Source organism: Bombus vancouverensis, chromosome 2, assembly GCF_051014615.1.
Source record: "Bombus vancouverensis nearcticus chromosome 2, iyBomVanc1_principal, whole genome shotgun sequence".
NCBI classification, from domain to species: Eukaryota; Metazoa; Arthropoda; class Insecta; order Hymenoptera; family Apidae; genus Bombus; species Bombus vancouverensis.
The window spans coordinates 3222357-3243492 of record NC_134912.1 but is presented as its reverse complement, the minus strand read 5'-3'; positions in this window follow the sequence as shown (position 1 = coordinate 3243492).

The window sequence follows — 21136 nt, the reverse complement described above, 5'->3', positions numbered from 1 at the left end:
TTATAACGTATTACGTTATATGGTATAACGTTACAACGTATTACGTTATATGGTATAACGTTATAACGCATTACGTTATATAGTATAACGTTATAACGTATTACGTTATATGGTATAACGTTATAACGTATTATGTTATATGGTATAACGTTATAACGTATTACGTTATAGGGTATATTTTTATAACGTATTACGTTAGGTGGTATAACGTTATAACGTATTACGTTATGTGGTATAACGTTATAACGTATTACGTTATATGGTATAACGTTATAACGTATTACCTTATATGGTATAACGTTATAACGTACTACGTTATATGGCATATCGATATAACGTATTACGTTGTGTGGTATTACGTTATAACGTATTACGTTATATGGTATAACGTCATAACGTATTCCGTTATATGGCATTACGTTATGACGTATTACGTTAGGTGGTATAACGTTATAACGTATTACGTTATATGGTATAACGTTATAACGTATTACGTTAGGTGGTGTTTCTTCGACCAATCGCGGGGAGACGTAATCGCAAGGAGAGACGTCAACGGGGGTCGTAAATCCCCGTTACGATTATAACAATCGACACCACGAATTGATCGATCCCCTGATTTCCGTTGAGATAGTAGGGGTGATTGAGGTTGTATAACCCTGTGATTCACAGAATTATAAATTATATGTTTCCAGCACTTAGATTACACTGACGTAGAGAAATAAGTAATTAACAACTTGTCGCACGAAGCTAAGATAGATATGTGCGTTAGAGCAGGGCTCTTATAATTAGATTTAGTGTATTAGTGGACGTAGCACTATGAGATTTAGGAGAGGAAATGTATGCTCGACAATACCGAGACCGACTCTCGCGTTATGCTTAGACTGCCCCGTTGGGCATTAGCGTATACTTAGTAGTTGACTTTTCCAACGATGTAGAAGAAGTGAAGTTGGGTGACGATGCTGTGTCGGAGGAAAGCTAAGGATGGGTGTGTCTAGCGCACGGGACCATCGGATTTGTTGGTGCCGATGTTAGTTAAGAGAGTGAGGGAAACAGGTTTCGCTGTTAATTGGTTAACCCAAGGGTCTTAACCGCCCTCGAGAGAAAGTGGTTAGTGGGAGGAAAGTTGTAGCGCACGTGAGAAAACTAACTTTCCCTTGTCCCGCCGTGGTAGACAATAGTCTTTAGAAATGCTTCGGACACAGATGTTTGTTTGTTTTGAAGGACCTTAGCAGGCAAGTGACTGGGGTTTATGACGGGTGCTTAAGGATATTGAGGATACGCCGTACGGAAAAGCGGACATCTGGTGTCCGTCTGGCCCGCGGTGTGTGACCTGGGCCAGGCAGAGAGGCCCGGCGTAACAATAACGTTATACCATATGACGTAATAAGTTATAACGTTATACCATATAACGTTTAAACGAATACGATTGTACGATTGAAAGTGAATTCAGCTGGTACAAGCGCTCGAAATGTATTGGTGGAATGCGTATTTGGATGTGGTGTACGTAGTTTCATTATCGCGAAGTTCGCACGGTTCTATTAATAATTGAGTAGTTGGAATGGTAGACGATGCACGTGCAAAAAGTCTGTCGTAGTTTAAACGAATGCAGATTCGATGAAGAAGCTAATGTTACTAAAATAATTTATTTGTATTGTTAGTTCATAATAAGTTACTGTATTTTCTAAGTAACGGTTTAAGCATTTATTTTACATATAATTAAATTATTTTTAGAGAGGGTGGTTGGTAACTGGTGGCTCAAGCGGAATGTTGTAATTCTACGCGAAAAAAGAAGTCGAATATATAGAATAAAAGTTTTTCGTTTGAGGCTTTGTTTTCAAGAAAATAGACTTTGTATTTTCATTTGGTATGCGTGCGTTGCGTTATAACGGATCTCACTGTTGATCGTTGTTTCTATGGAAAAATTAAAAAAAAAATTTTTTTTAATTTTTATTCTATATTTGCGACTTCTTTTTTCGCGTAGAATCACCCCCTTTCCGCTTGTACCGCCAGTTACCGACCACCCTGTATATGTGTTACGCGACGAGGCTTATTGCAGTGTCGCAGACGGATCGCCTTATCTGCCCGACGGAAGATATACGATGTATCGACACGCGCATAGTTGTCACCAAGCAGCGAGATCTAGAAACGTCGATTTTGGTCCGTTACTTTTTCCACACAAGACGGTGGCATTCGTGATCATAGGCACGAACGGTGGCGTGACCCGACTGTAGTGGGTGTTGTCTCCCAGAGAAGACAAAGATATGATCGAAGGACCTTCGATGAGTCAAACGTTATACATCCAGGGGTCTGACGAGTAAAATGAAAGTTGCATAGTCTAACGAATTCATTGAGAGATATCATAAAGTCGGGTCAACTTTCTGTAACATATTTACTGTATTCATTGTTAAACAATTTGTGGCGTGTTCATCATATTATTATTAAATATTGTCAATATACCATTTTATGTTAACCTGTTAATGCAGTGTTAAATTCATTGAACTACCCCTGTTATGTTAATCGAAACAGGGGAACGACTATTTCGCGGCGTCGATTAGCAGAATCGTAGCGAGAATTTACGTCTCTCGCTGACGCGTTTTTCTCGCGACCGCCTCTCCGCGAACTATCGTAACAATATGATTAGTTGAATTCCGCATTTCTACGAAAAATAAAATGTTCATATTGAGAATTGTGGAACTTTGGAGCCGAAATAATGTTATAGGAACACTAAATTTATACTGAGGATTAATATTAAAATAGAAATATATTTATTTCATGTACGATTTCTTATATATTCATCGATACACACTTGCACGCATCTCAGCACTTTCTTCTGTACCCGACTGAACAGTTTACATTCCTTTGTTTTCGAGACGCTGCGCACACACATACTTCCACACACTGATATTCACATACAAGTATCTCTACTACGCATTTAACCCAATCTGGCACAGAAAATTATACATATCTCAACAGTTCATTTCACAAGTTTGCTTAAGAAAAATAATTGAAACAATTTATATTGGAGAATATGAAATGGCATAAACCAAAGTCGATCTGTAAAGTAAAGAGCACCTGTCGGAACGTCCAATCGCGAAATATCAGACACGGTTATCAAAATTATGCTAAGTGAATCCCACTTCTTCGACAAACCAGCGAAATATATGTTATTCGTTTATGTAAACTATAGCAGTATTCGAAAATGAAATTATATTTAGAGATGAGGCGTTCGTTGCAAGAACATCCATGTGGTAATTTGACTAAGATTAACGCACTTCAGGATACAGCCAGACGATTATCTGAGCACTCTTGTACACGTGCGTGCATCGTAAATAGTCGGAAAATTACTGTAGACAGAAAAATCGGTTACTCGAGTTGAAAGACATCTTACTACTAAGATGTACGTCGCTGATACATAGACAATTTCTTACGTCTGTGCGCTGATATGACGAATATGTAATTACCTTTGTGTCTCATACGTAATACTTCCTCGCATGTTATTAATTAACCCTTAATTGTTCCGTCAAAGAATATACCACAATAATTTACTCATCTTGAATTTTAATTTATATTTCGCATCTTAATCGTTAAAGATGATTCATTGGATATTACTTATTTTAATGTATGAAATATAAAATATTACTTAAAATTAAATACTGGAAAATTCAGTAATTTAATTGAAACCGTTGTAATCATTAATGACTCAATGATATCACGAGAGTTAACTCAATATATGCAGCACTGCAGTCGAATTAAAGACAATAATATTACACGTAGCCATAATAATTATAAAAAATAAAATCATTGCAAATTAATTAATCCTTTATTTTATGATTCCAATAAATATTATTGAAAATAAGTAAGTGTCCGAATTCTTTTAAGTAATACTGTGTATAATACCACGAATTTCATAGTTTTCAAATTCTCATTACTGAAATGATATATCGATTTTGTAAAGTAAACACATAATTGCTTCATCGAAATCATTAGCACTAATATAAACTCTAATCATGTACACACATATGTAAATACTAATCGAATATTATAATGATTGAATGTGGATCGAAGTTTTAATTGTCGATTAACGATTTATACGGTTGAAGACCATAATTATCACACATTATAAAATATTGTACTTTTCGCCAAATTGTATATACGAGCGGATGTGCTTTTCAAAACATTTGATGAAAAAATTAACAATCGACGGTTATGAGGACATTATGCGAATATATTGTCTGAATAATTCTACACCTCCTAATATGTTCAAATGCTTCACATAATAAATTAAAAGAGTAATGTAAATCGAGCTTGTGATTTTCGTACTATTTTGCTAAAACGCGTTCAAATCGATTCTTTGCAATTTCGACAAAACAAACGACGCATATCAGATACTCTGTGCACGTTCAAATTGACAAGCAGCCAGGCTTGATGCTGCCCTTGTGTCGGTTCATCGTGTGGATTTTCAGATTCCGGTTCATCGATTGGAAATTTACGACCGATCCAAATGCGTAGGTACGTTAACTTTATAATTCTATTCGTCGAATATCGATTGTACGATTCGAGCGCCGACAGGATTGTAGCTACACGCATAGCACGACTGATTTATAATTTCGTTTGCAAATTGACGGTTCCCTCTATCTCCTCTTTTCTCGATTTCAGAATTTTGGAAACATACGTTGCATGTGGGTTACGTGAAACGTTGTACCATATTCAAAGAAATATTTCGTTTGGATACAATTGACTATCTGAACGATGAATAGAATGCTTGAGTATGTGCTCAAAGAAAATTTCTAGTCTGGAAAATGTATTATGTATCTGTGGTATCATGTACATAATAAAAATAATTTAATGCTTTAGTATGTGCTCAAAGAAAATTTCTAGTTTGAAAAATGTATTATGTATCTCTGATATCATGTACACAATAAAAATAATTTAACGCTTAAAAAAGTAAGTTAAGAAAATTTATAAGTCGTTACAGAATATTATAATGAGTCCAAAAGATTAAAAATCTTATAAAAATGAATTCTAAAAAATTTGTAATTATTATGAATTGAAATACATATTATATAAATTCTTTTTACTTTATGATGGGTGATTATTCTTAACCACTAGTCAATTTGATGTTTGGTTGTTATAGTATAATTATTTTTCTCATATACTGGCATTTAATACAAATTAACGCAGTCCTAAGTCAAGAACCACAGAAGTACAGGTTTAGCTTCTAAAAAATACTAAAAGTTATAAAAATAACTACTGCAATAAATTGGTAAAGACGCAAATTTATGATAAAAAATAACAAATTATTAGATTTGACTTGTTACAGCGAAAAAATCGTTTCTCATGACATCGTTATAAAGACATAAATCGTTAAATTTCAATCTTGTCAAGTATACGTGATTTACGCGTGAAAAGATAAAGATTAGAAAAATACTCTAAAAAAACTTTAACATAGAAAGAAGCACAACTATCGCATTTTTTTGTATTTTGAAACAAACATTACAACTATATTCATGGAATAATATAAAATATTAATTGGATATTTTGTGATGAAAAGTGAATATTTACCTATAAATTTATAGTCGGTTTTCAACAGTTCCTGCAAAATGTTAAATTAATATTTTATATTATCCCACGAGTATAGTCAAAATGTTTACTTCAAAATAAATAATAAATGCGATAGTTGTGCTTCTTTTCTATGTTAGAGTTTTCTTACAGCATTCATGTTACGATCATTAGAAACTGAGGACAATATTCCAATATTTTTTTGACTATCCGAAACCCACCTGTTAAACAGAAAGTCCATTTTTCCAATGACCATTTAGTAAATATGAAATATAAATAAATCTGTAGCTATGTAAAGTTTGGAGATTATACAATATAGGTTTGCGCTTTTTTTAAACACGTCTGGTTGTTTGCTTATTCGCTTCCTCGATACCATACTCTTGCTTTCAAAAGGGACTTCTCAAATATTATCACTGTTGCTGGATAATTCCGAGTTGTACAAAGAAGGCAAAAGCATTGGCAATGAGTATCGTACATTTTTCTTTCTGAATGAACTCTCCATCACTACATTGTTGTGTTTTAGCTTGTGTTTTAGCTAGAACAGTTCTGAAAGTTCAGTAGTGCGCGTAGTGCCTGTATTGTGCGCGTTTTTATTAGCCACATTTCTTACAAGCTGTACACTTTTACTACGGTATGACGGTCGGCGATAGCGTGAAAACGCGAAGTTTATACGCCGGATAGAACTATTCCATCGCAAAGATATTTTGCAAAATAGACCAACGATTGCGGGATGCCGATACATTAAAACCTGCAAAATGTGCAAGAAAATTCAAGAAGAGAAGATCTTTGCAAATGCATGAGTCGGAAAATCTAACGTTCTACCACATTCTACCAACGCAGTGCAAGAGCGCTTGACCAGCTGTTTTGCAAACAGGTGGATCGGTCGAAGAGGACCTGTGCTTTGGCCTGCTCGGTCCCCAGATTTAAATCCTCGTGGCTTTTACTACTGGGTACACATGAAGACACGATACGGCGAAATTTTAAGAGAAGAGTCAAGCTCTGTTTACAAGGACTTATCGAACATCTATTGTAATTTGTTGTATTTTTTGTGGACACTCGCGGCCGGGACAATCGCGGTGCGTGTGTGATTTTGCTGTGGACATTCACGGAGGCAAAGGATTAGAGGAAACATTAATCCTCTCTACTCAGAAATTTCCACGAGTAAGTAGGTTTAACGTTGTTTACGTCTCTGAATACCATGTTCTTCTTCTCTACTTGTATAAGGTAAGCTGCCGCTCACGTGTCGTTCGGATTGAGGATCACTATGTGTCCCGCTGCTTAGGCTGACCTCCCATCATTCGTATAAGGATGTTTGCTCCCGTGCAGGGACATTTTGGTCGATTTTTAATTGTCAATAACTAAAAAATAAAGTCGAAAGCGCAATTTTTTTATTCTTGATTTTCGTCTTACTTCGGCATCAAGAATCTCCCCTTAAATTATGTTGAAGTAATAGGCGAACACTCTGTATAGGGAGTACCTAGTTCGCGCGCGAGTTCATGTGCACTCGAATCTATGCACAATGCATATCGAAAAAAGATATACCGTTAACATAACATATATGCCAGCGATTTAAAACAATTCTACTGTTAATTGATAATAGTACATCATTAATTTAAAACAATTATATCAGTAATTATATGTTATTATTATATACTATTAATTTATAACAATTATTTCATTGATTCATAACAATTTGCTGTTAACTTGAAACAATTATTATTATTATTTTATAAAATTATATCATTAATTAAAATCAATTCTACTATTAATTTCACACAATTATATTGTCAATTAGTAACAATTAAATCAACGATTTATTTTATTTTATCTAATATTAACTAAATCCTTAAAATCTTTCAAATGGTATTTTATTTCTGTTTAATGTTATTTTTAAATTTTGAATATTCCACTTAATTTCGTCATTTAATTACTTCATATAAAATCAGTTCCAATGCAAAGTGTAACTATCGAGTGACTATGAATGGAATTTAATTCTTCACGAATTTGAAGTAGCAAATGAAATCAAATCAAAGGCAACGGGACTCGTTATCCGATCAGGCGGGTTACGTTTGGTAAGTCGCGCGGTTTGGTTCCTTTGGTGATGAGTTCAATATTCAAATATGATTATTTGCGCTCAAATACGAGCTTAACTCTCATGAGACCTACCGCATTCGTGAACACTTCAATAACTAACAACGTTCAATATGTTTTTATTGAAGGATATTTGGAGATATCTCTTTTTGGATATCTCTCCTTTCGAATAAAGATATTTGGAGATATCTCTCTACTCTCGTGTATAAATCTGACAAAGCGATTTAAAAGTTGTACTTTTGTCTTAGTGAATTTCAATTTATTACCATAACTTATAGCATCTTTTGGTTCTGGAAACATGATTAATGAAATTACTTGAGTATGAAATAAAATGCAGTTAAATGTTTTTAACAATTTTTTGCATACTGTACCCTATTCCCTTTAACAAATTAGATATTAAATCATAACTAATGATAAGATATAATATTTCCTACAAAAAATACATATTTTACGAATAGATAATACTATCTTGCACGCTATACATACTTCCATAACAATCTTTACTACCGCGCGCATATATATACAGATATAATCATATTAAAATGAGGTATACTACAAGGTTTCAGAATATCTTCAAATTAATAAATTTCAATGCTCACTACTTCTTTACTATCAGTTGTACATCTGCTCCGAATGACATAAATAGCAATTACTCGTGAAACAAATATAATGCAAGTATGTTTAAGAACCTTTTACATAATCCGTTTAATTCCTTCTTCCTAATTATGCATTAAATTTAAAAAAACAAAATCTAATATAACATAGAATAAATATTTTATCGATAAAACTAATTTGTGATGTGTCGTGGAACTCGAGCGTAGTCACTTCCCCATGATGAATCGCAGTAATTGATATCCTTTTCCAAATATTAATATCTCGAAATACTATCATAAATATTAAAAAATGAAAACGAAATCAATTTTAATGTTAGAAATATATTATTATTTACTATAAAAAAATACACATATGTAGAGATGATAAAGCGGATGACTATTACGGGAAGTTGAACTATTATGTTATTGCTAGGTAAAAAGAGACGTTGGCTCACACTCGATGTTCCGTTCGCTTACATTCTCTGACTAAGACTCTTGTCTTCACGCAGGCACTCGCTGCAACCATACACACACACACACACACACACAAGTAAATCCTTTTTGGCCTAAGTCTACGTGTCTCACAAGGACTGTACCTGGCTATCAACCCGTCATCGCCTGCTGAACTTCTCGCATCTCACAATGTCTTTGTAATATCCCACGGTATCCCGTGGCGGGTTGTTAGTCTAGTCCAGATCACCAAAGGACTCCAAAAAGAATTTTGTATGGCGTATTAGACTGTATTAATGTAATTGTTAACTTGCCTTTCTCGCCAGAAAGGAGTGACTGCAAAAGATCGGTGTATGAGTCGCTCAACATGACGCATAAATCTCGACGTTTAAGCTGTAAACAATGATACTTCATAGCCTAGACTGCGAAACACTTATCTCCCACACTGCGCTTACATGAATATTTACAAACTTAAACTAAAGCATACACCATGCGATATCTATTCCCTACACAACGCTCACATGAATCATTAGAAACTAAAATAAAGCATATCCAAAGCAATCTATCTCCTACACGATTACACTGATCAATATAGACATCGTAGAATAACTCACAACACTACTGGCAACATTCAATATCAGAGATAGATTTGTTTAACTTGGAACGAAGGAGAGAAAATGAAGCTACTAAATTCTGACATTCCATTTTCGCGACATTGATATCTGTAAAAATATCTGAAGCTCTATCATCCCTACATAACACTACTATGGCAATATAGTATAGTATATATGATATATCATATATATTATAATTTACATATATGATATAGAATACATGTTTCGACCACTCGCGAAGAGACGTGATCGCGAGGAAGCACATGAACGGGAGTCGTAAATTCCCGTTACGATTAGATAATCGACGCCACGAAATGATCAATCCCCTATTTCGATTAGGATAATAGAGGTAGTTAAATTAAATATGACACTGATATAATAAGTTATAAATCACAGTTTATTCCAACAACTTTGTAAAGAAGATAGTTACGCTGGTGCGTATGTATAAGTTAAATAAGTGACTGATCTAAGGGTCGAAACCCTGTCAAAACATGTTGACTGTTTGAAAGATGGAAAATCAGTAAAGTTCGGTGACGATGCTGTGGCGGAGGAAAACTAAGGTTGAGTGTGTCCAGCGCACGGGACCATCTGATTTGTTGATGACAATTTTGGCTAGGAGGATGAGGGAAATAGGCTTCGTTGTTAATTGGTTATTTGCTATGGTGGTGGGTGAGAAAGAATACTAACCGCCCTCGAGATAAAGTTGCTAGTGGGAGGCCTCACACCTGAGAAAAGGCAACTTTCCCGTGTCAACCCGTGGTGAACAATAAACTTTAGAAAACAATTCAGTGAAAGAATATTTGTTCGGTCTGAAGGACCTTAACTAGAAAACTCCTGAGATTTATAGGGAGTACTTGAGACTATTGAGGGTACGCAGTAAGGATCTGAAGACATCTGGCTGCCATCTCGCCCGCCGACGTAACACTACATGTATATAATATAAATGTAAATATATGTATAGTATACATATATATATTATATGTATGCTATATAGATACTGTAATATAACATATAGCAATATACTTCTGATTTTGAGCTGCGTCGTTTGTTTTAAGCCTTCGGTTTAGTATAATTGTAAAGATAGATTTATTTGATGGATATATTTATCCGTAGAAGTAAGAATATTGGTGATTTTGTTATTCTCCTCTTCTTGTCGTTTCGTTGGTCTTCTGTTCTTTCCATTCTGCGTAATTTGTCTATTTGGTTATTGGTAAATTATGTTACTAGGTCAATCTACCTATACTTGATAATATATAATTGATAATTGATTTATATACTTTGTTGTGATTGTAAGATACCCTGTTCTATATATTATTGATAATTTCATACAAGAGTTTGGTGTTCGTGCTAACTAGTACTATTATATAGTGTTACTGTTACTGTACTAGTACTAATACTAGTACTGTTCTGGAGGATTATCTAGTGTTTGGATGCCGCCTGACGAAATTTCGAAACGACGTCCTCCAGCGACCGAGGATCCAAAGTTACGGACGTCGAACAACGTCTAACTGAGCAGAATATTTTAGCATTAATTTTAGCTAAGCTGACCGGATACTTAATGAAATTGTGTTTCTGATCAACTGACATTGTCTAAGATCTAGATTTCTTCGTTTCCTTACATATTCTTGAATAAATTTATGTTTTGTCAGCATTAAATTAAGGACTTGGTTTATAATTTCTAGTTATAATGTGTTTGTTTTAGGTACTCACGAATTTTAATTGGTGAATTGTTAATTAGTTGAGATTAGATTGGTTTGCAAGTTTGGACAGATGGTTAGGTTGTAGTTTTCTTGAAATTGTTTCTGGAGAAAATAATTCATGATTTTTAACTTTTTGTCCTTCTTTTGAAGATACAAAATCATATTAAATAAGACCAATGAGAACTCATATAATTTTCAGATCATAAGATATACTCCTACCATATAAATAACTAAATTTGTGCATTTGTCATATGAAGAAATTGTACACGAAGGAAAACGTAACCAGCACACATTTATTACAAATAAATTAAAACTTTGATATTATTACAAATATTAGTCAGGAAGTTATGCTTAATGTTATTTTGCACAAAATGTGATCATATATTATTTTCTCACTTCACACAGACAAAAAGACAATGAAGTTTATTTGCTATGTAACATAGTGAGGTATGTAACATGAGGTAATATATCCTTTTTATTCTCTCCCTTTCAATCACTTAAATTCGTTTGCCTTTTTAATTGAAGAAAATTTTCTGAAAGTTGTTTACTTCGTGTTCCATCTTGTTTACTTCGCATTGCATCTTATTTACTTCGTGTTAAATGCCACAAGAACCAATTTGATGTAATGTAGCATAAGAAGCAGGCAGGAAGATTATTAAGACATTAATGTAATTAATACTTTGTATTATAAATCTTATTATAAATCTTAAAGAAACGAAGAATTACAATACGCTTGATCGGCGCTTATGATTTTGATGTGAAAATCTGTTCTGATTGCAGAGGAACTCTTTTTAAGAGCTCAGTTAAGCATGAAAGATACGATTATATTAATTTCATTTGTTTTATACGCGGTAAATCTTTCCTTTCCATCGCAATCTAAGCTATTATACGTTTCTTCCATTCAACTCATTCATTAGTAATAACTAGACTGTGGATACTTGAGCAAATTCATATTTCTATGAATACAATTAAGAAAATGGAACTTTTAAACAATTAAACAGAAAATTGTTTACCTAGTAAATACTGTAAAGACTATGCAATAAGCACAAAATCATTTAAATCATCCAAGAGATGTACCCTGAGTTGAATAGTAATGGTAAACAATTTTCCTTCTCTTAGTCTTCATTGCACTTGCCAAAGAGACATATTTCTTTCACCAAATAAAACAACCAAAAGAATTAAGCCAAGACCATTGCTAATAAAAAGAATAATCATACAAACATGAGACGCACAGAAATAATTAAAAATAAATGACATTTATGTCATGTATGCTCCTTTCAAATAAACGTTTATATTTCTAAAGCATTCTAATTGCGTTTTCAACGCAAACACTCCACATATTAACCTTTAATCACCGATTGGATCCATTCGTCGACTTTGGTTCTGTATTATACTCCATATACATATTCTGCGGGACATTACGTCGAAACGTCACGATCGCCAGCATATCGATGCACTTCACGGAGTGTCTCGTTGCATCTGACATTATTAGTACTAGGGCAGAGTGCTCTCTGTTCGATAAAACGCGTGTACGAGAGCTCATGAGATCGGATTAATCATAGTGGTATGAAGCCCACGATGGTCTTCTGTCTTATAATAATAGCTGGTTTCAACTAGCACAGTGAGAATGTATAGACGACAAAGAAAGAAGGAGACGGACAGACAAACGAATGAAAAGAGAAACTGAGTCATAAATAATAGTCGCGATACAAACAAGGTGAGTATTTGAACATCCAGCACTTGTCGCTTAGAATTTCGGTTAAAATTTTCATCCCTGAAAATTGCCAGAGTTTTGCTTCAAATTATGATCGATCGGAAGTTTGTTAAAAAGAATAGCGTTCACTATGTGCATGAAGCTTCGTGATTTTGATACAATGCTTTTTATTGCGAGGTTTTCGAATAGCCCATTTTTTGTTTGATGTTATACAGTATCAACAAGTTTAAACTTGCAGTAAAAGTCACAAACCCTTAGATTTTCATATAAACTAACATTATTCTCCACCCTATTATTCGCTTATACACTTTTATCAAATTACTTATCTAACAAAAATTGCGATGAAAAACGTATACATTCACGAACGTGTCGATTATCACATAGTCAACAATTTATTTAATCACGTTACAAAGCGTTAAAAGCTCCACAAGAGTGGACATTTAAAAAGTGTTCGCTTCGAAAAGACCTGACCTGACTTACGAGATTTTTCGGAAGGTTTGCAAAGCGATTCTCCGTCGCAAAATGACGTTCTTTGAAATGCGACACCGTCGTCTCCTTCTTTATGGTGGGGAAGTACTTTCACGCTGAAATTACTTGAGCCACCCTCCGGCCTATTCGTTTAGGCTACAAGCGCTTCAGAAAAGCCAACTACCATGTCTATGACTCGCTTTTACGCTCACGGTACGCCCGAATTTGTTGCCGACAATTTGAAGGCTAATTTCTGGTCGGATCGTTTGCTACTATAGACACGAGACGCATGGCGGTGTAAAGCAATTTGCGGATTTTCAATGACTCCGAATTACTTGCCAGAAGATTAGAACAGTGCCTCTGGCTGGCTTATTTTGCGTTTCAAAAAAAAAAAGAAAAAAAAGAAAGAAAAAGAAATCAGAAAGAGGAAAAAAACGGTGTGGCATGAAGTGTGAAACAATTTTAATTATCTGAGATTCTTCTTCTTTTTATGTCAATAGTGGTGGTAGTAGTAAAATTAATTATCTTTTCTTTGATGTTTTGCTTTTTGTAGGTAGCAGGATATTTTATATTACATGGGCCTTTTATGAACCTTATAAAATAAAATTTAATCTACTACAATTATTATAAATGATGTCGAAGTATGTATAATGTAATATGTTTTTAAGTCAAATATTTAATATTTGAATAATTTAATAAAGACTTGGACATGTATATCTTTAAAATTTCAATATATTGAAGCGAAATGTTGAAAAATGAATATTTATAAATCACAGATTTCTGTATTTCTAAATACTAAATTAAAATTTAAATGACAAGTATATTATTTTTTGCAAAAATAAATTCTTCTAGATTGGGGTCAAGATAATATACTGTTTTTGAAGACCTGCTCTTGAAAGTGTTAAGAATTCAAGAGAAAACTCCATGTAGTGGTTGAGGTATCTTTCACTGTCCAATATTTGCATTTTCTCATTTATATAAATTCGTATCATTACTCGTATATGCAATTTGCACGTGGCAAGGGATCGAACTTCTCCGAAAATTTGAAACGTTCCTTCGGTTAAGTCCAGTCACGATTTGTTACATCACGGGAATTTGTTCTTGACTCGTTCTTTAGTACAACTTTCTCCATATTAAATCTCCTTATCCTTTAACCCCATCAGATACTCCTGAATCAGTCTGTTAATAGTAATCTAAAGTCAAATACGTTCGTCGCATTCGAAGTAAACTTTCATCAGTCAACCTCCGATTTAGATTTGTCTTCTAGTTTGTTTCGTATCTCCAACATGGCCTAAATAAGATCAAAGCAACATCGTTTGCTTCTCACAGTTACTCTCATAAACTTCATCACAAAAGATAAAATCTGAGCTCTCTTTATAATAAAATGATTCCTTTGTTGCCCTTTTTCCTTCTTCTTTTTCTTTCGGATTGAGATGTGCGTATTAAACGACGAAAAAGAACATGGAGGCTTTCCTATTTCTGATGTAATGGGAAGTTTCTCAAATTCCTATTGGTATTCGAGTGACTTTACTAAATTCTCGCCCCATAACTACCACGAAACGACATTTTATATTCTGCCTAGGCGTTTACTCGAAAGCATTATCGTGTAGAACCTTGACTGGAACCTTGGGCAGCCATAAGTTCGATGGTATACTATTTCAAGTTCTCTTTCTGTTTTCTCGATATTATTTTCTGTGATTTATAATTCTTATAAAAAATAGAATGTATAGTAATTCACGAAGGTGTTTAAGTACTTACCATAAAAAATTTTTGTGAATCCCTTATGTACATATTGTGTAAAGCTTTTTAAAATTTCACTAACACTCCTATAACATATCGAAATGGTAAACATTTGCTTAAATTGTAAAACATTTATAAATTTTTATGCAAAACATATATAATCTAAAATTTCCTTTGAAAAAGATACTTACATAGGATACTTACGACAAAATTTTGTACTATTTTCTGCAGAAAAGAACCCTATTGTATATCGAGTAATTTAATCTTCTAGCTTCGTGCTTCTATGTTTTTATTTCTTTTTTTCACTAAAACATTTCTTTAGCAGGTTGACCGTTAGTCCTCAAAATCCATTATCTTCTCTTCTGCTCTCTTATATTATTATCCCGAAAATTCACTTCCGCTACAAAAACATAAGAGAGCGTCAACGGCACATCAAGGAAGCATACGATCGATGTGGAAGAGTCGAAAGCTCTGTTTTTATGTACTAAGAAAACAGTTCTTTTTAATTGGTGTTTTGCTAAGTACAGGTCGTAACATTTACTCTTTTCTATCATGGAAATAAGAAATTAAACATTACGTCTCACTTTAAATTCACTTTTCATTAAAAATTTCATAAAGTTTCAAATAACATAACGTAAATAGTGTAATGTAAGACTGAAAATATTTGCAGTTATTTTATATAATTTCTGAGAAAAGCGATACTAGTTACTTTTTAGTAATATTATTTCAAGATAATATTGCGCTTCGCAATAAAGTCACGTGATCTAACACCTTTGGAAGTATCCATAAAAGAAGTCAAAAGTTTCTAAATAACTTTCCTAACGTCTTATCCTTAAACTCGAGGATATCAAGTTTTGTTCGATACGTTTTTCTTGTCATTTATTACTAGACTGTAGATATTTGTACATTTGCGAGAAATTTTAACATGCAAAAATGCTCTGACTCGGTGTGATATGCAAAAATATATAAAATACCCAGATTTATATTCATAATGCTCGCTGATATTTAGGAAGTAAAAATTTAGTAAATATTAGGTTGTCCGAAAAGTTTCCTTTGTTTTATAAGGAAATAATAGAGGCACAATGTTTTTTGTTTCATATTAGTTTATTGAATTATGCACGAACGTAATAATGGAAATAGAACGAAATGTATTATACCTAATTCAATAAAATAATATAAAACAGAAATTGTTGTTCCTCTATTATCACCTTATGAAACGAAAGACACTCTTCGGACAATCTAATAGTTCTTATCCCTATTTTTTAAATCGTCCTCGAGGATATACAAATTTGCACAAAAATCCACAGTTTAGTCATTACACTCTTTCCAGAAAAAACTAAATTTTACGATATACGATTACAATGATTCCAAAAATTCCTCAGTCTCCTATATTTGCAAAGTGACTTACCCTTTATCCAAACATTTCCAGACATTATCGAACTTCACATACAATCAAAAGGCACGTATGTATATACAGCATCCGTTCGCTCGAACCCCATTCGTATTCACTTACCGTCAAACTGAAGGTAAACACTAACTTCCAAACCGAATTCAATAAATTTGCACATCAAACACGAACCGCAGAAAGTTCGCAGACGAAACAGAAAAGGTTACTTACGTACGTACAAATCAAGCATTTTCTGGATTTTGCGACTTTTTTATTTCGTTTCCGAACGATTGAAGCCGACGCGGCGGAATGTTCGAAAAGTTTGGTTAGATTCGTGGCGTGTGCGTGGCGCGAAAAAAGCGTTCGTCGAACGGATGCACGCGGACGGGAAAACAACGGCGTAGGGCGTTACGATACGTTGCGTCATGCCCCGGATGGTTTTCCGGATAGGGCAGTAATTTGGCGGCGCGGCGCAAGCGCCGCAAGGCGGGTCCAGGTCAACGGCAAGAACCCGGTCTAGTCGTACGACGGACGTCAAACCGACCGGTCGGTATCGTGACGCTTTGCAAGCCCGCGAGTACATTCGCTCCCCCCTCTAGCTTCCCCGTGGTAGCTAGGGAAGTCGAAGCAACAGGACGAAGTCCAAACAGACCGTCTGGTCCGTACAAACTTGCAGCGCGGATTTTTTTCCTTCCGTAGACTATCGTGGAACAAGGTTCGATTATTATTGATATGCTTTATGCTTCTTTTTATCGTAACAAAGAAAGAAAATGGTGACGGTTGAAAGTGATTTGTTAATTCGATCTACTGTGTACTATCGATTTCAATAATTGCGTTATCGATGACTATCGATTTCAACATCAAACGAGTGATGGTACGACTTAATCGTTGCACAGTGCAATGATTATTTGGTGTATCGGAGGATGAATTATTAAATAGTTCGGTATTGGAACGATGTAACAGAGAATCGTGAAATAATAATTTAGAAAAAGTGTAATTTCTTGTCTCATTGTTTGTGTGGAGTATCGGAGGATATTACTAAAATTATTATAATTCGATATTGGAACAGTTTAACAGAGAATATTAACATAAGAAACGTTAGTAATTTCTTATTTACAAGAAATGTTTATATGTGTCAGTTGAGAAGTGAAGAACAAACGTAAAAAATTTCGACATTGAGAATTCACGAAGAAAAGCTGGACTAGGAAAAAAGTGTTTTTCTTCCTACGTTTCTTTATCTAAATGTCGACGGAGAAGCTGGTGGAATGAAAGACGCGCGGAATTCGACGTTCTCATTCTCTTTCTCTTTCTTAACCTCTCTCTACTGTCAGCGTAAGTGCAACGAAGTAAGACTAATGGGACGAGCGTGAGAGGGATAAAGGTCGACGCACCTGTTTTGCTTTCGATCTCAAGTTCGACGGCAGTAGTCTCCCGAGCAGTTAGATGCAGTGTCGTTGAAACGGTAATTACATTGAAGTGATGTGAATGCAGTTCTGGTGATACTCGACGAAATTTCGAGAGAAGATGATCATGCAAGGATCGACGATTGATCGGGATGTAAAGAAATCCAATGGAAACTAACATTCTTGTGCTTGCCGTGCTTCGATACAAGTATGCGAATTTTACTATTCTTAACCTTAATGTTTTACGTACATCGGGGTTACCGTTTAGTCTTAACCCTTCTATAGGCGCTGGAAATCACTGTTTAACGAAAATATATTCTTATTTCTAGAGCTTGCTATCGTGTATATATAGGTTTTTTATTCTTTCTAGTTCTATATGTTAATCTAGAAAAATAGATCCAATATGGAGGGCGAGAAACACAGTCATGACTGTTCTTATTTTAGAGGATAATAGCAAAAAAATTAATCAGCTCTGTTAAAATAAATATATGGTCTATTTAATGTACATTTATAATGGAGTTTGTTCCTTTTTAACCAAAATATAAGTTGTGCCTTCGGAAGGCACAATTAAGAATGGATGTAAACATTATTTTATTAATACATACATTTATATTGAAATTTATTCTCTTTTCCAAAAATGTAAGTTATGCCTTCGAAAGACTTAAAGACAGATTAAAGACAGATGTAAAATGGGCATAAAATTGTGTTGATTACAAGGATAAAAAGTAAATTGATATATATCGAACTCTCGTAGTTATCGACGAATACACATATCGCGTGTTGTGAAAATGTTGATCTGTTAGAGTTGTTGTACAGAAGGAAAACTTTTTAAATGACTTTTTCGTGCTGATATACGTCAAAATAGCATCGCACCTATGTGTATGTGTGTGTCACATCAACAAAATTGATTATATTTCTATGATAATCTTTTAGTTGACGCGAATATATGCTCGAGATGATTCTTAATGACAACTTCGAAAGTGATAAGTGTCGAGGTCAATACCTCATTAGAGGAGATGTGAAGAGTAGGGTATATGCGTATGTAACTAGAGCGCATGAGGTTAAATGTCCTCTGTGAAATAGTTTGAATTTAGATGAGCGGTTTAATCAAGCGAAAAACGTGAATAACGCGGCTTGAACCCTTTCTCTGTACACGAGAGCTTTAAAACGAATGGAAATATCATGGTAATGTTCCACTATCAATTATATCGCCAGTACAGCAAAACACACGCGACGGTTTCATGGCCTTTGAAAGCGGCCAATTCGTTAATTGTTCTTTACATTTTATACAGACGAACTTGATCCTTGAAGTTTTAACGATCTTTAGTTCTCGCAGTTAGTATCAATGCTATCGATCAGACGAAAGTAGTAAGTAAGAATGCTTTTCTTGCTTCTAGGAAATTATTTTTAGCATTTATTTCATGAGCAATTTTTAAAAAGCGAAATTAATCTTTATACAAAGTAATTATTTTGGGTCAAGGAAGCTTCGTACTTTACATAAACGAAGAATATAGGGTAAAACGTGATAAGTGTATTGTTGCTCAATTTTTTATTGTAATATCCTTTATTTAATTTAATTTTTCAAATATAAAATATGTAATTAAAAATAGAAAAAATCCGCTAGGTGCAAAAATTTAGTTGAGAAAATCCTGTAAAAAGGCGTAATTATTAAGATGAACAATATTTTAATATCATAGCGAGCGATATCTTTAAAGTTAAATAAAGAAACAATTTTTGTAACATGGAATTAATTGACAATGTAGGTTTAAAATCCCCGTATAAAAAATGAAAAATGTAATTTGTTGTCTTCTTTCCCTACACTTTCCAGCTCTTCAGATTTCTGAATATCTAATTAAGCAATAAAAATCACGAATCGTAAGAAGCGTTTAAAAATATTATTAAGAACATTCTTTCAAATATTCCGTACATTGATCTTGTCTTATCCGTAACGTTATATATCAGTGGCACATTATTTTCGAAGTTTGTAAGAATTTCCGTACCTGAATAATTCAATACGTCAAAAGGAAGCTAGTACGAAACAAACGGCTAAAAGGAAGAGATTTTTCCTGTGAGACGTGGATTAACGAGATTTTATGAGCAATGAGGGATTATCTGACTGAAAGAATGAAAGACATCGGATGAAATTAAAGCGGCTGTTTCGTTTTTTTGTTTGAAATCGTAATTTTTTCCTGCTTAGAAACATTTTTCTCCTCAGATTTTTGTTTATATTATATCGTCATGTAATCACACGATATAAAGAGTTTTTCTACACTAATTTCTCGTGAACTTCACTTGTGCGAGATTTTCTATTCATCAAAGATATTCAATGGTTCAACTTGGTTTTCTTTCTTTTTAGATGTGACTCGCAAAACGATTAATCAAATAAAGGATTCACGATTCGGTAAACGTTCTTTGGAAACTTTCTAAAATGGGGTAGGGTCTAAAGTTATCAGTGCACTATGAATATTTATGAAAATTTGTATTTTTGTACATATAATCTGCAAAATAGAATTTAAATTTAAATAGAAAAATGTCTTATTTATTAAATATTGTGAATGGTACTGTATTTCAAATGTTTTATATATGTCTGTATATTATGTATATTCTGTATATTCTTGTATATTGGAATTTCTTATGAATGCATAGAAATCCGTAGCATAGTTATGAGAGAATATCATCATTTTTATCCCTTTCCAAGTCTGTTCCCTTACTCTGTTTCATAATATAGGAACAACATCGTATATTCGATTTGTTAGAATTATGTTCGGGAATATGGAAGAACGTTCCCTGGTCTGTCGTCTATTTGGAGAAGAAATATTTAAGCGCAACTGTGTCCGAATATATTTCGCTGGCTATTTCCCTCATCGGCGGCACGCTTTTCTCTTTAAATATCACTTATCTCGGTTTGCAGGGGTACCGAGGAAAAAATAACTTTTTTTCTATTTGAATTCTCGTAATCTCGCGTTGTTACTTACCCGCTCGATGCTCCTCGCTGTTTCGTTTGTTTGTCCGTTGCTGGTTTTACTTATTTTTGCCATGGAATGCAACGGTTTCCAGGGTTGTGCGTTTGAAACGCAATGTTATATCGTTGAACGTGAATTTAATGCGCTTTAAGTATGAGGAAACAGTATTTCGTTATTTTTACGAAATAACTGGGAGAACAACGCAGATTCTCTGGTTAAAAACGACGTTTGCGTGTCGGTTTGCGGCACAACAGACTTAGTAGGGATTTTCGTTGGGAAAAAAATATATTTCATTTTAAAGGCGAAATGAATAACGATTTAAACGTTAAAATGTGTTTTTCAGCAAAACATATTTCGACTTACGTAAATACTTGCTTCGCTTATTTAAAGATCTGTTAAGGAGTGGTTAATCTTCAAAGATGAGGTGGTTAATTTCTTCAGAGCACAAACTTAA